The following is a 26,866-nucleotide window of genomic DNA, read 5'->3' on the forward strand; positions in this document are numbered from 1 at the left end:
TTTGATAAGCTTCCTATAGTTTGAAATTTTCAATATTGCATGGGGATGGGAGCACCCGAGTTAATGCACTTTCTGGACATGCTAATGTATGCCCTAGGAGGTAGAAGAAGGTCAGCCTGAAAAGAAAACCACCAGCAGCTGTGGTTAGAATTGTTCTTTCTACCAGCCTTCAGCAAAATGTCCTTTTAACTTTCTCTAGCCCTCGTCTTGTGAAGTTGAAGCCTTTTGGTTTAAGTTTTAATAGAAGTTGAGCTAAGTGTTCAATCCTAAAATCTTAATATATGTGTCTAAAATTCATCCAAGTCCTTATATAAAAGCACGTGAAGAAAGAATGCATTTCATGTTCTTTTGCATATTTTTCTCAATTCTTTTCCAGAATGATAACCCTAGGGTCTAATAGCATAACTTCTGCTTCTCTACCTAATTTGCATGGTGAATACTTTACAGTATAAAATATCCATTGATAGGCAAGAAAAGGAAAAAAAAAAAGACAGACTGTTTCATGTCAACAACGGGAACGTGGGTTTGAGTTGAGTTTAATTCTGAGCAGTGATAAGGGGGATTAACACTAAGATGCCACAGCGCTGATGCTAGCAGCTTCTCTGTCCCTTGAGGAAAAGCAGAAGTTTCTTAGCACAGTGTCGAGAATGTGAAATCCAGAGGCAGAGCCTAAATTCAAGTCCTGGCTTCACTACTGTCTGGTTATGAGGCTCGGGCAGTTACTTTATCTACTTCAGCTTTTGTTTCCTCGTCTGAAAAATGGCGATACTATCTACAGCAATTAATTATGATAAGTACTATTGCATGTCAAAAGCGTTTAAAACAGAGCCTGGTTCATTATGTGGTTGGAGACTGCAATTAAGAGCAGAGATGGCTAGATGGGCAGTGAACCTAATATAGCAGGAGAGAAAAAGTACTCGACAACACTTCAGAGCCACAGTGAGGGCTTCAACATGGAGATATGAGATGGAGGTGAAACAAAGCTGGAAAATGGATTTTCTGAGATACACAGTACTGTACGCAGTGCACGTATACAGTAGGTCATGGGAGCAGTGGGGGAGCTACAGAGTATAGGAGGCAGAGAATGTGCGTATGGGTGTGATCGTGTGTGTGCGGGGGTGCTCACACAGATACATACTCTCCCCTCACCTCCTCATGCTAACACAGATTTGCCAAAAGAGCTTTCTCCTCTTTCCTCCTTGCTCAGTCTTGAATATAAGTGAAAAACAAAATATCAGAAGGAGGCAGAGAAGGCTTTAACATCTTCACGTTCGCAGAGCAAGATTTCCCACTCAAAACCAGCACTGACAACAGCAGCTATTGTGAGAATAATGGCCCATTTTCTTATAAGGGATAATGTCATCCTGACATGGATCCACTTCATCATTCGGTATGATGGTTACTCTGGCAATTTTACAGAATATAACCTTGACAAATAATTTCTCTAATTACTCTGTTGTTCCTATGAAACCACACCCAGGTTAGACTTGCTTCAACACTCAATGTCTGTGTAGAATGGAACGGCCCTTTGTCTAGCAGCAAAGACCTGGAAGGTATCCTGGTTTGGAGGTAATCAGTGGGCCCCCTAGACCCTTCAGCCTTCTCTGACCCCGGTTGTTGATGACTTCGGGCTATGCAAGTACCTAAAATTTTGTCTAGCTTCCAATCTGTAACCATTTCTCTTATGTATTTTTATTCTCACATCTATAAACTTGGAATTAGAGTATCCCTATGGTATTTCATGCTTCAGTTTTTCAATCTAATAACTTCCTATCAAGTTTCAATCCATCTTTCATGTGGGCTAAAGGGTGGATACACTATACAATATGTTCCTTTCAGTAGCTTCTGAATAAATAATTAAATGCTAATATTGCTTTTTTCTTAACAATTGTTCTTAAGTGTTAAATCAATTGCAGATTAATTGAAACTTTCTCCCCATTTTTCCTTTTCTCTTCATAAATTAGCTTTTACTTTCATTTTCTTTCATGGACCTTTCCCTCCTTCTCTTCAGGCATTCTCAGAGGGCATCTAAAGTTCTTTGGCTCTGTAGTTTTGAAGTGTGCAATTTGGAAGGAATGTGGGTCTGGAGGGAATTAAATTAACTAGAAGCACTCTGATTTTTTATTAAATTGCCTCTTTCAAAGATATTATAGCACATTCCAGGTATTCATTTCTAAATTTTCTTCAAAAAAAAAAAAAAAGGGAAAAGGCATTAAAGTTCAGACCATTTTGGTTCCTTTCTTGCTTTACTTTTAAGGTTTGTACTCAAAATACCTTTATCACATTTTTAGTACAAAGTCCCAAACATTAAGAAAATATATTTATTGAATTTAATTTGCTAAAAATGAAAGACAGCAAACGAAGGATGCAAAACAGCCAGAAAATGAAGAGAATGTAAGAAGCAGGAACAGTAAAGCATGGAGAAGTCATATCCTCAAGCAAAGGATGAAAATTCCAAATGATAGATAATGTACGCAGCGGTCAGAACCTGGTAGAATAAGGTGCAGAAAGAACAAAGAGCATAATCCTGCAGAGGAAATTGAGCATCAAGCTGTAAGAGAGTTTTGTGCACTTCGAATAGAAAATTCTATAGGCTCTATAATGGATAACAAGCGGGCCACCGGTCAGCATATTTCCCCCCTTTAGACTGATACCAAGTAAGTGTGTGATTGTGAGAAATGAATAAGAACTGTACTTTTGAAATAATCAACGTGACCCAGGCCTTGGCTGGACCAATGTATCCTGTCCTGGGATTCTTTACTGGAGGGTATGCCTCACAAAACAACTCAAGAGAAATGGAAAAATAGAATAAGCTGAAGACTGGTCATCAATTGTCTGCACATTTGACTGTGTAAAAGCGTATCGTGTGGATAACGAGTTTAAGTTTTCAATTATTCTCTTCACCTTTAGTTGTTTGCTTCCTGTAGGCACCCAAAGAAGGTATGGTATATTCAGGGAATTAGAATGATGTTGCAGTTTAGGAAATGCCAGACTGTTTCTGCTGAAACAAAACTAATCCTACCATTCTTTTCTTAAAATACTTTAGTGCACTCTGATCGCCTCAGTATAAAACCTAAGTTCCTTAGGATGGCTTGAGAAGTCCCTCTTTGGGGCCCTGACTTCCTGGTGGGCTAGTTATTTTTCTACTTGTTTATACAGTTTTCCTCCAATCCTCATTGAGCAATTCAAAATTCCTTTTTAAAAAATATTTTTTAAAGATTTTATGTATTTATTTGTCAGAAGGAGCACAATTAGGGGGAACAGCAGAGGGAGAGGGAGAAGTAGGCTTCCCGCTGAGCAGGAAGCCTGATGTGGGACTGGGTCCCAGGACCCTGGGATCATGACCAGAGCCAAAGGCAGACACTTATCCAACTGAGCCACCCAGGCGTCCATCAGATTTTCTTAATAAACACAGTATGTTCCCTTCTGCCAGAAAGCTCTACTCTACTCCCCATGATCTCTGGTCCCTTCTACTCTTTTTTTTTTTTTTTTTTTTTTTTTTTTTTTTTTTTTTTGGTCCCTTCTACTTTTAATTCAAGATTTTCTCACATTAGGGCATTCAGGCAAGAGGGTCCTTCTCTGGTCTTAGTACTTCCCACACCATAGTTTGAATGCCCGTTTGTCCATTTTTCCCAGTAGACTCTAAGTAGCCTTAAGGGATGCCCTATGGTATAATCACTGTTTGCTCCCTGTTGCCTAGCAAAGTGCCTGTCATCTGAATTTAGAGGAATTGGGATAATTTTATTAGAAGGGAAAGCTGAAGAGCTAAATAACACTCAATAGAATGAGGGACATAGAGAGGATTCACAGGTTACACATCTCATCAATTGACCTGTAGACCTTTATACTATTCTGTAAAATGAAAAAGGCAGAGCTTTCCTAAAAAGGTAAACTACCCCACAACACCTTCATTATACCTCTATTTTATGACTTCTGAGTTGTCTTGTATAGTTAAAGATTTATCTTTCACCTCATTGCAGGCTGTGTGTTCGGGGTGTGTGTGTGAGAGAGAGAGAGAGAGAGAGAGAGAGACAGACAGACAGATTTTTCTGTCAGAGACTTACGCTTCTTCCTCTTTCTTTCTTTTTTTTTTTAAATCTTTCGCAAAGGGCCTGACACGGTGTTATGTATACAGTAGGCATATTATAGGTTTATGTACAATGAATTACTATTGGATGAAATAACTATGAAAGATAGGCTTTGTGAAACTTTAAAAATTAAATGCCAAATGATGTCAAATCTATAATCTCTTTCTACACACTGGTCATAATATTTCTTTAACATATAAAAGAAACTGACATCATAGAGAATGAGGCTATATCCCATATTTTCTTTTCTCTGTCAGTGGAATTGAATATTCAACAGAAGTCCATATTGTAGAGTATACCATATCCAGTTGGGAGGTATCCATACTAATGATTTGAAATAGTTTAATAAATGTGAATGTTTGTTCTCAAGCAGAGAGAAGCTGACTCATTACATGTTTTTCAATCCCAGATTTTAGGGGTATTATTTCTTTAAATGTAGAGATAGAATTTAATTACAGAACCCAGGACAAGATTGTCCTCAAAATCTGAACATAGTTGAATAGAACAGTAATTTGCAAACTGTAATTCTTGAACCAGAACCATGGATGTTGCCTGGGAACTCTTTAGAAATGCAAATGATCGGGCCACTCTAGACTTACCAAGTCAGAAAATCTTGTGGTTGGGCCCAGCAATCTGTGCCTTAATAAGCCTTCCAGATGATTCTAATGCACAGTAAAATTTTGAAACCCATTGGAATAAACTTTGCAGAGCACCAACTAGGAAGTTTAGATGTGACTTGAGGACTTCAGTGTTTTCCAGCCTTGAGCATCCCCTAACTGCTCCCTTGAAGGACTGGCCCCTCATTTAGTCCACATCTTTGTGCCGTAGGAAACATCAAGTGCAGCAAAAGGCCAAAAGCTACCTGACTCTGTTGACTTAGCAAGTATTGGAATAACTAAGAATATAGAACTTGTACGATAAGGTTTTCATCAAGTTAAGGATGATAAAAAATGCATTTGCTCTTTCTTTCATGCTATATACTACATAAGCAATAATAAAACAACTTGATAGTTGACGAATTTACATGTCTGGTCATGATATGAACCAGACAGTGGGATGAATTCTTCAGTGCCTTGAGACACAGTGAACACCTGTCTTTTTTTTTTTTTTAATGTCAAGTGTCAACACGATTGTGTTCCTTTACCATATTATTTTCATCTTTATACTGTTTTGTTAAACTGTTTTCTTCCTGTCTTCATCTCTCTTCTGATAGTCCCTCTATAGTAAGGGAAGTTTATAGGTTATTAAAAGTGCTTTGGGGAATTATATCAAGTTGAGACGTCCATTCACATCTTCTGAATACTCTCAAAAAGTTGACTGCTCATTGTTATATTATGATCTCAATGTTAGCTCTGGAGTCTTTTTTCCTTTTTTATTTTTTGTAGATTTTATTTATTGAGAGAGAGAGAGAAAAGAAGTGGGGGAGGGGGCAGAGGGAGAGGCACACAACCCACCTCCCCACCATGAAGGCTCTATGCCTATATCCCCACCGGACTCTGGGATCATGACCTGAGCTGAAGGCAGATGCTTAACAGACTGAGTCACCAGGTGCCCTAGCTGTGGAGTCTTGTACTACTGCTTGCTGTTAGACTTCTCTATTTGGAGTGATCAATGACAAAAGTCATTAACGAAACAACCCCACTATTTGTGGAGAATTTTATTTTGGTGGATGGTTTTGGTGGCTCATTTCTTTCCTTTTTATTTTAATGTCTGTGGAAGAATATGGCTTTTAAAAATACATGGAAAATAATTTCAACTCTTCAGATCAAGGAGCAGAAGCAAAAAAAATTTAAATACTTGCACATATTCTTATACACATCACACATGATAGAAAATGAAAAGTTATAGCTCCATTTTCTTGTATCTCTAGGAAGCTATAAAAGTGCACATGTGGCTCAGGTCATCTCATAAAGAAAAAATAATATGCAACATATAAAATACCGAGATGTTTAATAGTATTATAAAAATCTGGACTACCTACTTATTTTGTAGTAGCAAATTTATTCATTATTGTCGCTATTAATAATAGTAATATCATTATGAATCTGTGCATATATTAAAAAAGCCACTATTTGCATTATCCACAAAAGAAAATTTTCCCTCTGGGATTTAATTGTGGCTTTTAGAAAAGAGAAGTGAAATCATTATGAAATGCTGAGATAGTCATACCTTTCTGCTCATGGGTCGAACACTCATTAATATTTATGTGAGAATTTTATTTTGTGGGAGAAAGGAGGGGGTTAAATAGAAGATTCTGTGGTTAGTACAAGGTGTGAGAACATGGCATGCAGTGCAGTACTCTGACACATGGATCACTAGCCACTTTGTGAGGAGGAAAAGTTCTTCTTGGGCAATAAAATAAAATACCTTCTCCTTTTTTTTTTTTTTTTCATAAGTGAGGAATCTACTAATGGAAGGCTGTCTCTTCATGAAAGTCAGGAGGTCTCTGATACACCATCTGAAGAGAGATCTGGAGACTGAGGATAGCATGGCAAAACAGCAGGTTTCTTCTTGCTCCATTATTTGTGATGATGTTTATTTATGGGCACAGAGTGCATCTTACTTAGTGTTGGACTAGTGTGGCATTCTTTTCCGCTTGGTTTCTCTCAGCTGAGCAGAAGCTGTTGAGAACACGGAAGCAGACAATCCCTTTTGAAGGGAACCACTTTAAGCTCTTTGGTGTCTTTCACTGTACACATGTCCATGTGACATTGTGAGAATTTCATACTATCAAAAGTTTTTATGTTCACAGTTGTGAACCAGTTATTAATAGGTGGATGAACTGGGTCAAAGGAGACATAGACCTTAATTTCTACAGAGAACACAATCTGCATCAAATTTCAAATCATGTGTGTGTGTGTGTGTGTGTGTGTGTGTGTGTGTGTGTGTGTATGCACACTTAGTAATTGAAGACTCCCATTGTGTCGCTTAAGAGATCTCATGAACTAATTTCATGAAGAATTGTCAGGACTGGGCCAAGAGATGATAAAGTGTCTGGGATAGAGTTGTCTTTCATAAGAGTCAGGCACTGAGGTCCTGACATAGCACCTTGGATACTTTTCTGAGTCAGTACTGAACCATTGCTTGTTCCAGTAATAACACAGGGATAAAATAAAACATCCTCCAAGGAGGCATTTAGTGGTGAGCTAAGGCTGAAAGCCTTCAAGGACATTTATCTCCATAGTAGCAACGTTTGACTCTTTGTGGTTTCCACAAATCTTTGTAAAAGGCATTGATCGCCACTGTCAGTATGATTAGAGGAAGCACTGATGCATAGCATGTTTATGATTAAAAAAATAAAACAAACAATTCATGCACTTAACACATGTCATGAGGAAGACATTACTCTCCTGGGAAAAGATAAATTTTTATCTTTTAAGGAGGTGATTTTTATTTTCCTTTTTTTTTTTTCCTTATATAGCGTTGGCTTTTATTTAAGATACAACCCAGTCTGAGGACCAAGAAAGTCACACTTGCTCCATGACCTTAAACAATTTACCTGACTTCTCTGGTTCTTATTATCCATGGCTTAAAAGGGAAATTATTGTTTCTCTACCATGTTCTCCACCTCCAAAATTTATGGAATATATAATAGTCATTTTTCCATATAACTCTTCCAGTAAACATTTCAGGATTTGCCCTAAAGGGTCAGGTGTTACTAGAGCAACCATCAAACACTTAACCCAACACTTGTTGAATGCCTATTATGTCTTGAGGAAAGGGATGTAGAATACAAAATTGTGTAAGACATAATCTTCGACCTCTGGAAATATTTAACATCTATGTAACGTAAGAAGAAAGTGCTAGTTTTCATAAGGAGTTTGCAAAGACTATTACGTACACCAGGGTTTCTCAACCTTTCACTGTTGACATTTTGAAATGGATGGATAATTCTTTTTGTGGGGGGTTTCTTATGCATTTTAGTATGCTTGACAAGATCTCTAGCCCATTGGATGCCAGTAGCATCCTCCAAGTTGTGACAACCAAAAATGTCTCTAACGATTGCCACGCTTCCTGAGGGTCAAACTCACTCTGGTTGATAACCATTGCACTAGAGGAGAGCAGTCATATCTGGGGATTTTTCAGAGAAGACTCATTTAGAGAGATTGGATTTGACCTGGGTTCCAAATTCCAAGAGGTAGGTAAGGCTACAAATAAAATTTGCAGTCATATTTTGCAGGGCCTTGATACTCTTGCCATTGGGGAGCACTCCAAGTTTGGAGACAATGAATGAGATAGGAAGTTATTATAAATAAGTATAGTGGTTCAACATGGTTATTGGAGTAGGACAAAACTGGATTCAAGCCCTGTATCCAAAACTTCAGTAGTCATGTGACCTTGGTTAGTAATCTAATACTTTCTGCCCTTGATGATTATTAAATGTAATGTATAAAGTCTTCAGCACCGTCTGTCATAAGAGGGATGTACCATGAATATCATGGTGACTCATGCATCAACCACAGGGTCTTGACATTCAGAAGTCTGCTCATGAGTCGCGAATTTTGTTGTATCTTGTTATTCTTAATGAAATACTAACAGGGAAATTATTTAATTTTATACTCATTAGATTTAACAATATTTCTGATAAGGTGCTCTAACTCGCAGATATGATTTTTGAGTATTAGAGGGAAAAGTGGAGCTAAGGCCAGCATATGAAAAGTGAGCTTGATCCTGCACGTGTTTGTGGAGAGGTATCACCGACAGGTGTCGTTCTTAATGGGCACCAGGTTTGAGAAACTACTGTTTCAGCAAGTGCTCAGGTGGGATTTATAACTGCACTTGCCTAGCTTACCAAATCTGAGTTTTCAGTGTCATAGTGATGTTGAGAAATTAAGTCAGCCCTCCCTGGTCTTGATGCTGCTGGATATGGAAGCTTCGAACAGTCAGGTGTCTGGCTCTAGGCCTTTGCTCAGGCCCTAACCACTGAGGAAGGGTAGGACTTGGAACTGGAATCTTGGATATAACATATAAATATAAACTGAGATCTAGCTGTTAATATTTTTCACTAAACTTGAGTTAGCTGTTCAAGTCATTTTGTTAGCACTGTCTTGATTCAGGTAATTGTAGCTTTTAAAACCCACAGCTTCCCGTTTTGAAATGTCTACTGCTTCAACTTCAGTTTATTCATGTCTTGAAATAAATGGCCATGTTAGAGTTAAATTAAGGAAAATTTATATCATGCTTAAAACTGACAGCAATCAGTTCCCTAAGGTCAGCATCTCTCCCAGGCGTTGAATCTTTTATCCCAGTGGGGACATACTTTGCTACATGACCTGTCAAGTTTGAACCTTTGTGCAAGGCTCACTACTTTATGGCACTGCTGCTTCGAGTAGGGTATCGTAGTGGTACCAAACCCTGCAACACACGTGTGTGAGTACTGCTAGTTGCGGGCAGCTCCAGCAGTGCCTACATCAGTATACCTGGGAGAGGCTTGCCTGAGGAGAAATGCGATAAAAGTCACAATAGGAGATTAATTGCATATGTTCTGTGTGACATGACATCCCACAGGAGTTAGGAATATGTTTGTGGTTTTATTAAGCATAGTGCAAATATCACGCTCGGCTTTGGCTGTGACCCTGCCAAACACGGGGCTAATGTCATTTGTCATATTCAGACATTGCCTTTTATAAAACATCCTTGTTCAGGCTGCTACCCAGGTATGATGTGTTTGGCTCTGAGGAAATTGTTGTCCTTATGATAGGGGGATAGAAAGACAGCAGGAGGGGGGCAATGAAGTGGGATATGGGATAGAGGAAAAACCTGTCACTCGAGGGAATGGAGAAATGTTCTGATTAATTTGGTTAATGAAAGTTGCTAGACAGATTTTCTTATGTCTTTCAAGACTCTCATCTGTTGACCTATGTTTAACAGAAAAATCTGTGAGAGAAGAGAACCTCAGAACTTGCTGGGGAGGGGTTAGGTACCTCCAGTGCTTAACTATAGTGAAATATCTTGGATTTCTAATTGCAAGAGAGAAAACTGGAAAGATGGTGGTATATAGTGAGAAGGAGTAATAGGCCATTTCATTCTTGTCCAGTTATTAGCATACTAGAGAGTTTCACAGCTATCTACCATTCGGTGTAAGATTTGATAGAAGACTGTGCGTTTGAGGTAAATCTCTACCTCATGTCTGTCCCCTGAGTGATCTGTTCCTAAACCCAATGGCCCTTGCTACAAAGCCTAAATCATTGGTTTGTCTTAATGAATTTCTAGCTTTGGTTAGATCTGTTTTCAAACTGAATGGAATCAGAACATATTTTTGCCTGTAGCAGACAGATGTTCAGAGCATGGAACCCCACCCAGAAGAGGGACTGTGATGCATTTCCATCCATCTGGCCACTGCAGTGACCAGCAGTGACTGTAGTCCATTAAATAATTATCTTTATTTTGGATAATACTCCTTCCACCAGAGACCCTGGAGGCTAATTCCATTAATGCCTCTGCCTGTTTCTCTTTCTGTATTTCAACACAATGTGCAGCTTCTCGTGACTGGGAGTTTAAATCCTTTGTTGCAACAGGGAAGGTGTGATGTTATGAAAATACTTGCAAGGGGAAATAAGGCTTACTGTCCTGTTGCTTGAATAATTGCAATAATGTGTATCCTGAGCTGAAGCTGAGTATGAGGATCCAATGTATGGGACTGAATTATGACATCATTGTAGGAAACTGACTCCTCCGATCTAGAAGGTAAAGAAAAGTGAAGGTGTTCCATGTGGTATTCTTTCTGTTCCTCTCCCCCCTTCTCTGTTTTACATGGCTTTCCCCTCAACTCTGTGTTTCCTTCTGTATTTTTTGCTTCTAGCATCAGCTTCTTTTCTATTTTTTGTTTTCAAGTTTACTTTCAAGTTGTGTAGGTGAGAATTGTGCTGTCACTAGGAAAGACGAAAATGCTTCTCAGATTCAACCACACTTTGGGCAAAATTGTTTCTCTGTGATTGTCTTTGTTAAAAATGAGCTATCCATTCCATTAATTTACTCATTCATTTATTCATTCTCAACAGTTCTCTCTTGAACATTTACTGAGTATCAGATATTGAACCAGGATGAGAAAGAACAGGCCTTAAGGCACTTACAAATAATTACAAGGCAGTGTGGTATTATGAAGAAAATATTTGCCAAGTACCAAGAGAATCCAGTAGAAGGAATTACTAACAGGTGGGGAGGGGAAATATTGAAGAAAGTACCATAGAGTAGTGATGTTTGAAATAAAACTTGATGGATTAGTAGGTGGGTAGAACCACTGCAGTCAGAAGCATGCACAAAGGCATAAAAGCATAAAAGAGGCTTGCACAGTGGCATTGAATGAGGAAAGTAATTTAATTTGATCTGACTTGAACAGAAGATGAGAATGGACTGATTAGTGATGGGGTTAGATAGGCAGTTTGGCTGGGGCTTTCTATTAACTTTCTTTTAGAAAATTAACATCAGTAGGAATGTGTCCTTTGGATTCAAAGGAGGGAGAAATTCAAGGCATGGAGATCTATATGGAGGCAATTTCAATAATCTAGGCATAAATAGAAAATTACAATCTGTGGAAATAACAAATATAGGTAGACAGTAATATGAAAGCATGTGGACATTAGCCTTGTGTTAGAAGGTTAGAAAATATTTTTGGATGATGAGATGTTGAGCTGGGATGTGAAGGATGGTAGGCTGAGATTAAGAAGAAGAAGGGAAGTTTTCCAGATAAGATAGGACAGAGGTGAGCTCTAGTTACCTAGATAGATAGGATAGGACAGGGTGATAGACTGAGAGCACAATTTAATTTGTCTTACCTGAATATAACATGAAATGTAGGAGAGGGGAGGCTAAAAACATAGACAGGACCTGATCACAGTAGATCTCATGTTCCATGATCTGAAGCTTGAGCTTACCTTGTAGGTGATGGAAGACAATGAAATGTGTCAGTAGAGGAAGTGAACACAGAAAGATCTGTTTTTTAAAGATCTTACTCTTCCATCAGTATAGAGAATGGATTTGAGGTAGGCAGGATTAGAAATAAAGACATGCACAGGAGTCCTTTGGAATAGCCCAGGCAAGAGATGCAGAAAGTGCAAACCAGGATAGAGTCTAGTCATAGTTACCAACTCAAATCAAGTCTTTGATTATATGGTCAGATAAGAGCTGGTGTCTTCATTTAGGTTTGTTTAGAAGTAGAACCTGAAATAAGAATGAAAGTGGAAGTAGTACAGCTTGGAGAAGGAGAAAAAGCCAACAGGGAAATGGTAAAACAGGAAAGGAAATTTGGCCAGTAAAGCACACATTTTCAGACCACTACAATTACCATTGTAGGTAACTGTGCTTAATCCTGCTGGAGAACTTTGGAAGGCATTATGGAAGATATGATTTATAGTTACCATCCAAGTGAGATTCCAGACCAAGATGCTAACAGGAGGCTCCTGAATTTCTCTTCTCCCATGGATATACTGAATATATACAGCTATGCGTGAAACAATTTCCTCTGAGAGAAACTCCCTCTGAGACATAATCTTGTCACTCCTGGCACAGTGCCAGTAATTGAGAAGGAACCCCCAACTCTCAGCTTCTCCTTGAGGAGCAAAGGGTTTGGACCACATGTGCAGCACCCCAACTTTTAAGGCTACTGTCTGAGGGATAGGCCCTCAAATCATCTAGCTCTTTAAGCCAATGGGGCTTGCATTCGTGAGTCTCACAGGATTACAGCAAACAAAGCAGATTTTAAATGGGTGCAGTAGCACCCCTCATGGCTATACACTTAGGCTCAGTGCAGATGGAATAGGCAAAAACGCTATATGCCAGTTTCTCCCCAGAAGGGGTCTGACTGAATAACGTCCCAGCTGCTGCCTGAGGGTCCAGCTTCTAATTAGCCTGCATCTAGGTGTTAACCGTGATCTTCCCAGGATCCTGAAAGTGCCAGTGGGCAGTTTCACTACATCCTCCCTCTGGCTCACTCCAATAATAAAACAAAGTTGCCAGCTTCTTCCTGGAAGGAACTTGTCCACACTCAAGGGCCCTAACTTTTATGGCAGCCATCCAAGGGATGGCCCCTCAAATCATCTACCTCTGATAGCCAACAGGGCTTGGCATACCATATTAAACAACAGAAGAAAAGCAGTTATCAAATGGATGTGCAAGCACTTCCCACATATACCCACCCTTGGTTCCATGTAGAGGGAGCAGGCAAAAACTTCATTTTCCAGTTTCTTCCTGGAAGGGGTTTGATTACATACTTTCCCAGCTGGTGTCTAAAGTTCCAGCTTCTAATCAGCCTGTATGTGGCAGCTGACTGGAATCCTCTCGGGAGCCTGAGAGACCTGGTGGGCTTACCTGCTGTCTCCCCCTGGCTCACTCCAATAGTTAAAACAGCTTTCTAGCTTCTCCCTAGAAGGAGCTTGTTATCACATCTAGCACCCCAACTGTTATGCCTCTCACCCAAGGAATTGGATTTCCAAATAACCTAGCTCGAGAATATGGTGGAACTCAGAATTCATTTCCTAGGACCATATAAAACAAAATGGTGGTTCTGTTTGGGTGCACAAGCTCTCTCAGTGACTGTTCCCTTTGGCTTAGTACAGAGTGAGTAAGCAAAAACATTCAGCTTCTTATTTCTCTCTGGTAGGTACTAGCCTGCGTATCTAATGTTCCAGTTTTCCCAGCTGCTGCCTGAAGGTTGGGCTTCCAATTAGCCTTCATTGGGAAACAAAGGGCTAGTAATTAGTGATCCTCATGGAGAATGAACAGGTGTATAAATATTTCAAATGCCTTTGGGACAGTGATGTGTCTTGGCACAGCCCCAACTACTGACACCACTAATTACAAAGTGGCTTAGACAATGAAAAAGGTTTGAAAGACAGTGAGGAGCTTGGGCCAGACTGGTTGACAAAATTCATCTCCTACATGAGATCAGTCTGTCAAGACTGGGAGAGGTGACTGTTTAAGGCATAGAAACCAACAGAGAGTCAAGGTAAAACAAAGAAACAGTATGTTCTAACAAACGAGTAAGAGAAATCTCCAGAAACTGATCTTGACGAAATGGAAATAAGTGACTTGCCTAGTGGGGAGTTAAAAATAATGGTCATAAAGATGTTTACCAACGTCAGTAGAGCAATGCAGAGATAAAGTGAGGATTTCAACAAAATGATAGAAATATTTATGAAAAAAAAATAAGTAGAAATCCTAGAGCTGCAGAATGTATACCTGAACTGAAAAATTCAGTGGCAGAGGGGTTCAGTGACAGACTAGATCAAAAGGAAGAGAGGATCAGTGAACTTGAAGACAGGGCAGTAGAACTCATCCAATTAGATGAGCAAAAAGAATGAAGAAAAAGTGAAGATAGCTGAAGAGACTTATAAGACACCATTAGATGGACCAATATACACCAAATAGAGGTCTCAGAAGGAGAGAGAGGAAAAAGGGGGCAGAAAGCCTATTAAAAAAATAATAACTGAAAAAACTTTCCTAACCTGGCTTTCAGATCAGGAAAGCCCAAAATGTATTTAAGATGAATCAAAAGACACCCTTACTGAGACACATTACAATTCAATCTTCAAAAATTAAAGACAGAGATTCTTAAGAGCAGCAAGTGAAAAACAACCTGTTACATGCAAGGGAACCCCTATAAGACAGTATATTTTTCAGCAGAAACCTTGCAGGCCAGAAGGGAGTGGGATGATATAGTCAAAGTGCTGAAAGGAAAAGTGCCAACCAAGAATATGGCGCCCAGCAAATTTATCCATCAGAATTGAAGGAGAGATGTGTAGTAGCAAATCAGGCTAGCATGCACTGAAACTGTAAGGCCCTAATGAATAAAAGCAGGGTAACATGTTTTTTGTTAACCTCAGTTAAAAAAACAAAACAAAACAAACGAAAAAAAAACCAATGGGTTCACTCCCAGATTTTGTCTTGGGTCAATGGCTAAGTAGTAATTCCAGTGATTTAGAGAATATGAGAAGAGGGATGGGTTTAGGAAGAAAAAATTGAATTTAGACATACTATCGTTGAGGTGTGTACAGGATAATCGGGTAACAGATGATTTCAAGCTCAGGGAAATAGAGTTCATCAGCATATAGGTAATGTGGAAATCCCAGGGACAAGTAAAATTGAGGGAGATTGTGCAGAGTGAGAAGAACGATAAGCTAAGGAGAGAACCTTCGAGACTACCAACAATCCAAGCATGTCAGGAGGAAGAGGTACCTATGTCAGAGAAAGAGAGGAAAAGGACAGTTGTGTGTGAAGAACAAGGATAGTGTAGAGCCACAGGCGCCAGTAGAGCAGAGAGATTCAGTAAGGAAGAAGTCAGCAGTTTTAACTGCGATCAATACGATAGAGGTTTAATGATGTACATCATTTGGTCTTTAGTGATCCTAGTAAGAATAGCTTGTAGTAGAATGGTCGATGTAAGACTGTAGCAGGTTTAGGAGTGTGCCTACTTCTCTCTGCAAATGAGAGGGAGATGAGATGATGGGTAGGGGGACATTTAATTTCAAGCCAGGGTTTTTGGCATATTTATAGACCAAAGTGGGAGGAATCAGAATAATGAGTTGAATGTAATGGGAAGGGAAGGACCACAAAGTGGAGCAAGATCCCAGAAATGTCTGTACTAAATGGTGTAGGTGAAGGGAACGCTCAATCAGAAATAAGAATACCTCATCCTGTAAGACTGAAGGAAGGAGGATAAGGTTGATTATGGGTGAATTTAAGTTAGTAGAAGGTAGCAAGTGGGGATATGCAGAAGAGTGTGTTTTGTCGCCTTAGTACTCTTGATGATTCAGGAGGCAGATCCTCTGCTGAGACTGCATGGAGTCTAGAAAAGAATGATTAAAATTTGGAAAAATTGTGGAAATGGAAGAGGGAATTTTTTGAGTTCAGATAAAAGGATTGCTCGACCCTACTGATTTTGCCGATTGAGGATGTGTAGCAGTGTGACTACTTGATTTTTCCTCACAGTGCTCAGCTACTTGAAAGCGGAAACACAAAAGACTAAATTGTAGCAATTAGCATTGTTTGAGGTTTATGGGGCAGGTGAGGTCCGCAAGACAGGGGTGCAAAGAAGCCTTAGTTCTCTTTGAGCTCCTGATATATTTCCATTGTGAGTTGGAGGATGGGACACTGCACATGGTGATGACTTCAGAATCCAGGCTGCTGGAGGATCCATTTCATGATCTTCACAATCTCCACTGTCAGTATGGCAGGACAAAGGCTTTTGGCAGCTCCCATACTGCTTCTTAAAGCTTGCGCCCAGAAGTGTTACACACTAAAGCTGTTCACATTTATTGAACATATGAAATCACCTCTGATCACTCGTAATTTCAAAGTGGGAGGGAGGTACAATAAATGCTATCTTATGCTCAAAAGGACAGAGAATATTTGTGAACTGTTTGAATGACTTTTTACTTGGGCTTCTATGATAATGTACTTTACCATCCAGATTGGGTTTCTGTCTGCTTCCTGCAGTCTAGACTACTTTACCTATGATGTGTTCATGTAATCCAAATTCGGGCCTTAGCCAGTTATTCTTCAGTTGTTTCCCTGAGTGCTCTCTCTTGTCTTGAGGTGATTTCCAGATTCACGATCCAACTCTTGACCTCCTTGCTTTCTCTAGTTTCATACTGTTAAATTTATTAAATATTTCTACTTGCATGTATTGTTTTCACATCACTTGGAGAGATCCAAAATAATAGTCACAAACTAACCTCCACTTTTATTTCCCTGTTTTTGTTAATGGTTCTTTTGGAGATCCTGTCTCACAGCTTCAGAACCCTGTCGACATTCTTTCTTTCCCTTGAGTTCAAGGATCTGTTTTTACTTCATCATTCATGGCTGCAGATACAGTAAGTATTCAAAAAAATATTGGTTGTTGATCTTATTTTTATATTCTTTACTTCACCTTTTTTTCCCCTTTAAGTTTCAAAGAATAATACTAGAACCACTTTCTGATGAAATATATTTCCCCTGAACATATTTTTCACTAAGGTCAGAGTGGAATCTTCCTTCTCCTCTTCCGCTTCCTCATTAGTTCAAGTAAATTTTTGATGTAGAAAATAAAAAGGTCATAAATTGCAAGTGTACACCTGTGATATTATCACCCAGGTCAAGAAATAGGGTATGACCATTCCCCAGAAGATATCCCATGCTCCTGCCGAGATACTACAGCCTCTCCCTGCCCCCCCCCCCCAAGGGTAAGCACTGTCTAGCACTAGAGACCTGCTTTGCCTACTTGTGAAATTTATATGGATGGGGTCATGTGCTAGGCACTTTATCTTTGGATTCTTTTGTTCAGTGTCTTGTTTGTAAAATTCATCCACAGAGTTGCATGCACCATTGCTCTATAATATTTTATTATTTAAATATATCCTATTTTATTTGTTCTTTAGTGTATGTTCATTTGTATTGTTTCCAGTTTTACATTATTAATTGAGTTGTTATGAACATTCTTGGGCACATATTTTGTTGAATCTCTGTATACATTCCCATCAGAAATTGGCGTTTCTGAGTCATTGGGAATTTACACGTTGAACTTTACTGCAAACAGTTTGTCAAAGAGATTATACTGATGTATACTCCCACTGGTACATGTAAGAGTATCAATTGACCCAGGTCCTTGCCAACATCTGAAGTATCTATTACTTTAGTCATTTTGGTGGATGTTTTATAGTCACCTTGTGGTTTGCATTTAAATATCTCTGATAACAAGAGAATTTGAGCACTTCTTCATGTGTTATCAATATTTGGATAGCCTCTTTTGTAAAGTGACCATTGAAGTTTCATGCCTATCTTTTTACTGAGTTATCTGGCCTTATAGCTTTCTAGGAATCATTTACATGTTATAGATATGTGTTCTGTGCCAGGTATACCTCACATCATATACAAAACTCACTTCTAGAGGGATTATAGATCTATGGGAGGATAGACAAACAATAGAATATCTTTAAGGCAAGGAGTCTTTAAATAGGACACAAAAGGTGCTAATCATAAAAGAAATAATTGAGTAGTTGACTGCATTAGAATGGAGAACTTCTGTTCCAACAGTCTGTATTTATTTTCACCTATGTGACTTGACGTGCATCTTGCTCTTCCCCAGATGCTTCAGTTATTTGGCTTACATCTGTGAATAGATGCCCCAGTGAATCCAGATAACAGACAAACAGACATGCAATTATAAAGCTTTTATTTTATTTTTAGTTTTCTTTAGGCTCATGCTTGGAGAGGTTTCACTCTTAAGAAAATTAGGTGGTGAGGTAAGAAATAATCAACCTCCAGAGCCTCACTAAACTTCTAACTAAACCGTATTCTAATTTAAGTATAAAAATGACAATTTTGGAATGCTTTTTATCTTTCAGTGTACATATTTTGTTTAAAGAGTTTCAGTATTGGAGTTACACAGGCTCTGGAAGACAGGAATATGTTAGGTGCACATTAAATTTTCATGTTCGGTTGTTCTTGGTCACGGTTAAATTAGCAGATAAGTGCCACGTAGTTTTTTTGTTTCCTGTTTTGGGTTTTTTTTTTTTTTTAAAGCATGCATATTGGTAGAATGAAACCCCCTTGCATCCCTGCTAAATTTCCTAAGTGGGACTCCATTTAATAACTTACAAAGAAGGGAGAAAGCTAAAGGTTGTCATAAGGCTTAGGGTCAATTTAACCTATCCAGATCACAGAGTTCTAGAATGCAATTAAAAAGCCCTGAAATAGGATTCAAGAGGATGTGTTTGAAGTCTTTGCTGAATCATTTAAAAACTAGGTGATTTTAGACTGGACTTAACATTTTTTTTGGTCTGAACTTCCTTTTCTTCTAACGAGATGATTCTACTCAGAGTCAGTCTCTGAATTTTAGGTATTTGATTATGGTGAGGGATAATGACATTTTAAAACTCAACAGTAAAGAGGAAAAAAGCGGTATTTGGGTAGCCTTTCCTCTCCACTGTAAGAGTTCGTAGTTTTAGTTCTGGGAGCACTTGCAAAAGGGAACGGGAAAGTAGGATCCTACTTTAATTCCTATTCGGGCTACTTTGTGAGAGTTGTATGTTTGGGAGAGGTATTCTAGCTTCAGAGGCGAAAGACGGAGGCACTGACTAACTAGAGGAGCCTGAGAATGATGTGGAGAACAGCTCTGTTTAAAACAGTACCCTCAAGGGCGCCTGGGTGGCACAGCGGTTAAGCGTCTGCCTTCGGCTCAGGGCGTGATCCCCGTGTTCTGGGATCGAGCCCCACATCAGGCTCCTCCGCTGGGAGCCTGCTTCTTCCTCTCCCACTCCCCTGCTTGTGTTCCCTCTCTCGCTGGCTGTCTCTATCTGTCAAATAAATAAAATCTTTAAAAAAAAAAAATACCCTCAATTCATGGCTGCCTCCACCAGAAAAAGGAATCAGAGATAAGAGTGCCTTACAGACAGAATTAAAAAAAAAAAAAAATGGAAAAGGCTTTTTTGTTTTAACCTAGGAGAGAACATTACTAAAAAACAAAAACAAAAAAAACCAAACAACAAAAAAACAAAAACCAAAAAACAAATGCAGGGATGCATATAAGAAACTGAAAGAAGAATGACAAATCTTTCAAGATTTTCACGTAGATTGAATAAAAAGTATTATCTGTATGGATGGATTAAAAGGAAGTGAAATGGAATAAATGATTACAAATGTGTAAGCATGAGGAACTGGCAAAGAAAAAAAATAGCCCAAAGGTGAATAAAAATAAGGAGTATAGTCTTAGGGACTGTGAATTAGAGATACAGCTTAAAGTGAGGTGGAGATGGAGAAAATTGGAAGGAGAGAAGCGAAGGGCAGTGGATTTATGAGTCACTCACCACAAACAGTGCAAATTCCGATCTTTAGGTGAGTAATGCTGGAAAACTAGTGGGGAAACTGGCATTGCTTATATGTTAATTTTCTTTAAAACTGTCAGGAGGAACTTTTCTTGTTCGGATCATTTCAAAAGCCCCAGGGCCACTGTATGAAGCGCAAGGAGAAGGAGACTTTTTATATAGTAGGAGTGAGGATTAGGAGTGGAGAAGAACATGGGGGAGGGGTGCTGTAAATAGTCTCATTAGCACAGTCAAGCTCGGTGCCTGATTAATTATGGAGTACTTGATAAATAACGTCCTGAAGTCATGGAAATCAGGAGAAAAGGTACAGATAATTGAATGGAATTGAAGAACTGGCAGTGTGGAGAGCATCATTAACATATTTTTGCTGTTGTTGTTCTTCTTGGCATCTGCCCTTGTCACAATTGACTCTGGGCTTCAGCAGCTGCACGATGTTGGTGGAAGAAGGAGAAATGGGGAAAGAGAATAGCAAGTGAAGGTTGTCCTTTCGTAAAAGTCCAGGGGTACAACAGGGTTTATAACCAGTCCTTTCCTCTGTACGAGTCTGTACCTTTTTCTATTCTGCAAAATTAACTTTTTCTCAAGCATGTCTGTTCATTTCCCATAGAAGTTAGCCTCGGTATGTGACAATGGTTCTCAAGATGGGTCGTTGTGGATTGTGTTTAGAAACGTAATACAGGTAGTAACTCTCTGAAGTTATTGCTGGTGGTCATTTGCCTGGTATGCTGTATCAGACAGGTCAAGGTTCCGTTTTAGACAATGCGATAAAACATTACAGGTTCTGAATAGATAGCTCTTGGCTTGGCACTGTGCACATGCCTTTAAACATGTAGTTTTTGTTTTTTGGGTTTTTTTTTTTTTTAGTTTTAAAACATATTTGTTCTCCCTATAGATATCTGAGCTTTTTAGGAATTTCTGTGTTTTTTTTTTTTTAAATTAATACACTAGCAATAAAATTTTGGGAAAAAATTTGCAATACAGATACTTTCAGATTGGTCTAGGAGGAAATTTGATGAAACAGGCCAAGAAGTGATAGTAATTTCACATCTCTCCCTGGAGGAGGCAAGTGGGTCTCAACACAGGGACTGTGTTGCGCTTGTGCATGGAGATTGAGCTGCCTTCTGAGACCAGAGTATGTTCCAGGTCACTGGGCTATTGCTTGACAGGCTCAGTTCTGCCTGTGGCCTGCAGCGGGGCCTGTGGAGATGAGAAGCAAAACAGAGGGCCCGGCTCTGACGAGCAGCAACTGCCTTTGCTGGCTTTTCGGAGCAGATAGTAAAATAACTTGGAGAGTATCACAAGAGAGAGAACTGTTCTACAGAAAATACCAACACTTGGGATACTGCCAAGCTTTATCTATCCCAAGTGGTTTAATACTCAGTTAATTTTTTCCTTTTTTCTTTTTGTTAAAGAAATAGAACTAGTCCAGATTGAATAAAAATTGACCTAAATGCTCATTGGAACACAAGCTTGCTCAGTCTATAGTAAGACTTAGTTTATTTATATAGAGACCACGATAAAACCTTCCTTATACAAGAGCCCCAGGACATGGATCTGCTTCTGGGCCGGACTCCAGAGAGTGCTCATAGGCAGATGGACAGAGACCGGAGCACAGGCAGCAGTGTTTCTCTATAGCTTAGCAGCCTTTTCCTGAAAATCTGTATGCTACTTTTGCTTCGCCTTACCCAGGAACTTTCCTTTTATTTATATTTGTTTCCCCATCTTAGTGGTAAGTTTATTCAAAAATTATTTTTTTTTTAAAGGTACTCGAATACTTCCTTTGGTGTTGAAAAGTAATGTTTCATGATGTTTTCCCAGGCGAATGACAGGGTTCTTCCAGAGTTTAGCTAGTGGACCGACCAGAGGCTCCGGAATGGTTTGTGTATGAAAACTAGTCAGTCTGCTCATATCAAACATTTACTAGGAACAGAACACCATGTTGTGTTCCAAGATACCTAACCTGACTGGATCTTGACAAAATGAGTATGTAAAACTTCACAAATACCCAATAACCTAGAATATTTCAGATTAGCCATATTTTTAGTCCAGAAAATCCAGGCAGGGGTTTTAGGATTCACTTTCCATTCTTTAGCTAATGAAACAAATTGACTGTTTTTCTTTATTATTATTGTTTTTATCTGGGTCTGGAAGTCAGGCTTAGAGCAGCAATGACTATTCACATTTTTTTGGCTGCTGTTCATATTCTTTCATTAATCAGTTCCAGCATTTCACAGTTTACCAGGATGCACAGCTCAACAAAAGACTCAGAAATGAAACTTTTAGAGTAGTCTGACTCGTTCTTCATTGAGCACCACACTTGCTCCACTCATTTGTTCTGGAGTCTGCATGGAAATGTCTAAGACAATGCAAACTGAAGTCAACACCACCTTGAACCACTAGGGAAGAAGAGCATGAAAATGCACTTCAAGACCTGGGCAAAATAAGTTATTTTTTTGTAGAACCACTTTTCAGGAGTTCTACATGACACCAAAATTAGCAAATTGGGATTTCAATAGATGACACAATGAAGTCATGGGAATCAGGGATGGGGGGAAGTTCTTGTTCTGTTTTTCCCCCAGATTTTGTTATTGCTATGAGATTTTAAACATTTTAAACATTTAAACATTTAAATTTTAAAACATAAAATTTTAAACATAATTTGAAACATTAAAATCTAAACAATGACATTTTCGAATATGTAGTTTTTCTAATAATAATAGCCTTTTTCTTTGTTGAAATTCTTATGTATATAAAGAAGTTTTCTCACAGGAAAACATTTATCCTCCAGTGATTTGTCAAATCATTATTGTTAGTAAAAAGCTTACATCTCAGTATGCTCCTCTTTCTTACACAAGCTGATCTCAACTCCTAGATTGTCATGCTTTTGTATAACTTGATATGGGAGAGACCACAACCAGACACTTGCTATAATTAAAATGTAACAGATACTGAAGGGAGTTGAATGATTTCTTCTCGCTTTCTATTTATTGTACATTACAGTGTCATTTTCATTTATAAACAATATCCTGTTGTGTATATTAGTTCAACTTGTGGTTACTTGTACGTTTTTGAACTTCTCTTTGACTTTAACAAACTCACTAAATAAAATTTTCTTTTAAACTCTTGTGTTTAATTCCCTCTTCTAGGGAAGAACATAGTTTAGTATTAGTAGTTCAGCAGATTTAATGAGCATACTTTGTAGTTAAAGAATGTAAATGAAATTGTTGCTGGAATTGACATCTCTGAGCCAGCCGCAACTCATGGATGTTTTATTAAAGTAAACATCCAGAAGAGAAGAAGAGACAGTCAGACATTTAGATATTTTGTCAACATGCTGTTAAGTGTCCAGATGTTACAGAAACATCTGGTATTTGACAACTTCCCTCAATCTCATGGTTGTTTATTGCTACATAGATATGTCCCTTAATTCGAAGACCCCAATAATCTCTTAGAACCGTGATTTTCATATAGCATACCAGAACTTACAGTAAGAAATATATTTTATATCATGACCCACTGTATTTGTAAATATTCACACCTACATCCACGTCCCTGCCACACATAAATGATAAATGAAACAAAAGCTTCACAAAGTAATACTAACCTTACTACATGTAATGGATTGTTATATTTTCTATTCCAATCCATTATTTAAGAAAAATAACTCTCTGTATTAGTTCTACTGCCTATAGAATTAGTGGGTTACAACTCCTATTTCAAAAACTTTAATCACAAGGTACCTCTGACCTGGGCTGTCCCCCTTATAGGACAGTGTAGACATTACACAATGACATGTGACCTTCCAGTAATGTTCAGAAAATGAGTACATTTCAAATTTTATTCTTGACAGGTACACTATATGTGTTTATGGTGTATTTCTTCTGTAGGGTTTCCAGCAAGGAGAAAAAGTAAGGTTGGAGTTAGGGGACAATGTTTCTTGTGTTTGATTGCTTTTCAACAGTTCTAATTGCCAACCTTAGTAAAGATTCCCTGAAGAGAAAATTAGCTGTCAGTACTAGTAGGCATGATGCTGCCTCACTCAGGAGCTGGAAGCTACGTGTAGCAGCCATTTCCCACTGCCATCCTTTATTTAAGAAGGGTGTAGAAGCCTCAGTGTACCACATTTGGCTCTGCAGATGGGAAATGACTTACTGCCCTGTTGTCAGAAGGCTCTTAAATCTTCTCTTTTATGAATGCCCAGAACCTACAAATCACCTGCTTGCACTGAGCACATCACCTCCTTTATGTCTTAGTGATCTAAAGGTGAAAGTGTCAGAAGACATCTTGTTTACCTGGTAGCCCCCTTATCTAAAGTATTTAGAATGCTTCTTATTCAGCTCTTGACCATTCTTCTGACCACACTACTTTTCTAGACCTAAAGCAGATCTCTTTCTAGGGCCCCCATTACCTCCAGAGATTCAGAAATACTGGAATCTTTAAGCAAGATAATTCTTATCAATTCCAGAGAAATGAAAATCTCTGTCTTTAATGATATTTGTGGAAGAAGAAAAAACCTCAGGATGTCCTAATGTACAGCAATATACTTTTTTTTTTTTTTGTCTGGAAAGTACTGGTTGTATCTCTCCTAAATCATTCCTGCTTAAATTTGAACATATTTTCTCATTTTTCTCTATGGAAATGCAAAACAACCGCTCCTCACTACTTTTGTAAAAACTCAAAATTAAAAGCCCCAGATATTTATGTATTTAACTGAAGGATGAATAATCCTAATCTCAAGTATTTTTCTCAAATATTTTCAAAAAGGGGGCGCCTGGGTGGCTCAATCATTAAACATCTGCCTTTGGCTCAGGTCATGATCCCAGGGTTCTGGGCTCAGCTCCACATTGGGCTCCTTGCTCAGCGGGAAGCCTGCTTCTCCCTCTCCCACTCCCCCTGCTGGTGTTTCCCTCTCTCGCTTTGTCTCTCTCTGTCCGATAAATAAAATCTTAAATTTTTTTTTCAAAACGTATTATTCTTAATCTCTGTTTTCCGAAATTATTTTGCTGTCCCCACCTTCTGTCCTTCATTGTGGAGGCCAGAAATCTAGTCGGTATACTAGTCTGGCTATGGAAGGCTATGAATGTCAGGGTAAACTTTAGCTTTCCAATCATGCATCCCGGCTTTTTCTAAATCAACCTTTTATATTGAGTATATCATACTATATGTCAAGTACATATTTCTCCAATGGATACATTTGAGTACATGGCTATCCGGCTAATGAATTTTGACTTCTGGATTTGTACATTTGTTTTTCTTCCCATTCTTTATTTTTCCTATGCAATATAGTCAGTCATTTTTATTTCTAGAGCTTCCTATTTGTGCTTGGCTACTTCTCCAATTTCTGTGGGTAACTGTGAATTCTAGTCTATTTTTCTATTGCTCCTAAGGTTTGTGTAATCCAAAGAATTAGAAATCTACTCTCTAATCCCATTATCCAAATAACCAGTGAAATCGTTTTATATCCACAACTGACTCATCTTGAACACCAATGATTAATTGTATCCAAGACCGTACCAACTGATGAATCCCTCATATATTCCTGTAGTCAACTGTAGCTATATGACACAACATACTAGTGGTTCTGTGATCCTAATACTTTTGAGTGTATGGAATTCCCATGGCAGGTGCTCATCTACCAAAATTCATTGAAATATGTCAGTAACTACAAAGACCTCTGGCCATATTGAAAATGCATTGACTGCCAGTTTGTTTTCAGATGGTCTACTGTAGTCAAAATTGAATTCAAACTGCTTCTTGTTCCTTTTATAGAGTATCACATTTGGTCAGATTTAGCTCATGTAAATGTTATTGTGAAATTATCTAACACACTCACGGTACTAACTGTACATACTAACTGAACTCTTGGATAGAAATGTTGGTTGGGAGGAATATTTGATTTTGTTCCATGATTATGTTGGAGTGCAGGTGATAGAGACATCTGGTAATGAAAGACAACTGAGAAGAAAATACTCTCCATGTTTGAGAATGTTATTCAGGACTTTCACCTGCTTCAAGATGAAATGTACAAGAGTAAATGAAGTGTTCTAGTCAGATACGGTGTCTACTACATAGGAAGTCAAATATAGTGTTATACTCTAGAGGACCACAAGAGATAGTTAATGGTCCCTGGGCTTGGATGAACAGTGGGGAGAGCAGCATTTGGAGAAAACGGTGCTTTTTGAGTTTCAAATGCTGGAGAAGTAGTGAACTCCAGAAATTACACAGTATAAATTTCCATACATGTGATGGAAAATTGCATTAATTACATCTCAAACATTTCTCCGAATTTCTTAAGAGGAATTTTGGCTATTTATAGTTTTTATTGCTATATATTCTGTTTCAACATACATCTCACACATAGGTTTTTTTTTTCCTTCTCTAGGAACGATTCATTTTCAAACATGTTACTAGCAGGAATGCATAGATTCGCTGAAAGTTGAGAAGTAATGTAGGGATTCATTGAAATGGAACCAAATGGGGAACTATTTAGAGTTTTGTTCATCCTGTTAATCTAGTTCTTTTCATCACTCACTAGGTATCTATTGACTTCCTGTACTCTGTACAGCTGGTCATGGAGAGGATGGAAAAGAAATATAAAACACCCAACCTGCCTTTTATAAGTTCACAGATTATATAAGAATACAAATCCTATTCATATGAAACAGAGCATAATGATAAGAGGTGGCATATACTTTAGGCCAAAATTAGCAATCGAGAGCACAGTATGGACTTTTGTGGACTGGTGGAGATTAGATAATAAAGAAGGCCTAGAATTACCTGTCACAAACTATAAGCTTACCGTAGGCCAGATCTGGGGACAATTCTCTCGAGGGAGGGGAAATTTATGAAACTTCATTCATCTAGTTGACTCAGAATCATATCAGCCTGGCTGCTCTCCAGTTATGTCCTGTGCCCCAGTGTTCGGGCTTCAGCCCCTGTATTATACCTGGGACAAAACTATAGTCATCTACTGTGCTGCCA

The sequence above is a fragment of the Ursus americanus genome, chromosome 4 (genome assembly GCF_024610735.1).
Source record: "Ursus americanus isolate L20-20 chromosome 4, mUrsAme1.1.p, whole genome shotgun sequence".
In the NCBI taxonomy this organism is placed as follows: domain Eukaryota; kingdom Metazoa; phylum Chordata; class Mammalia; order Carnivora; family Ursidae; genus Ursus; species Ursus americanus.